The following is an 839-nucleotide window of genomic DNA, read 5'->3' as shown; positions in this document are numbered from 1 at the left end:
CTAACTGTTCCACCTGCATGAATTTCACATTTTTCACTCTGCTGTTAGTCTGACATATTTTAAGGGACAGAATCATGAAAATCCAACCTCTTTTCCTTGAGCTTTTTGCCATCGCTTCAGAGGTTCTTTTGTGTTCTGAGCAATGTTTTGGTTTCAGTCTGTCCCAGTCCTCTGTCAGCCTCCCAGACAAGAAATCTCTCCTCCTGTTGAGGTGGCACAGCTCCTGTTGTTACTTGTCCTATTGCTGGGCACCACCAAACAGCACCTGGCACCTTCCTGCTGACACCTGCCCCTCGGAAATGTATAGACGTTAATGAGATGCCTTCTCAGCCTTCTCTTCTCCACACTGAGCAGCCCCAGGCCTCTCAGCCTTTTTTCCAACCCCACCGTGTCCCACCCCCTCCTCTCTTCCCCCCTCCCTTCCTTCCCCTCCCTATGTCCCCTCCCCTCCTCTCTTTCCCCTCCCTATGTCCCCTCCTCTCTTTCCCCTCCCTATGTCCCCTCCCCTCCTTCCCCTCCTCTCTTTCCCCCACCATGTCCCCTCCCCTCCTCTCTTTCCCCCACCATGTCCCCTCCCCTCCTCTCTTCCCCCCACAATAACAAGAGCCACACCAGAAGCCAGAGAGCAAAGGGCACAGGTGGCACAATGATGCTGCAGTTACTCCAAGTGTTGCTGCCAGGCTGCACCAAGAGGAAGGGAGATGCTGGCCCCAAGCAGGTGCAAGGACTCCACAGAGGAGCAGCTCCAAGCCAGGGAGCATCTCCTCAGCTCTGGGGGCACTCATCCTACCTGCACTCACCCTACCTGCACTCACTGCAGGCTCCTCTTGGGTGGCTAA

This window comes from Pogoniulus pusillus, chromosome 19, assembly GCF_015220805.1.
Source record: "Pogoniulus pusillus isolate bPogPus1 chromosome 19, bPogPus1.pri, whole genome shotgun sequence".
Classification (NCBI taxonomy): domain Eukaryota; kingdom Metazoa; phylum Chordata; class Aves; order Piciformes; family Lybiidae; genus Pogoniulus; species Pogoniulus pusillus.
This window is presented reverse-complemented; position numbering follows the sequence as displayed.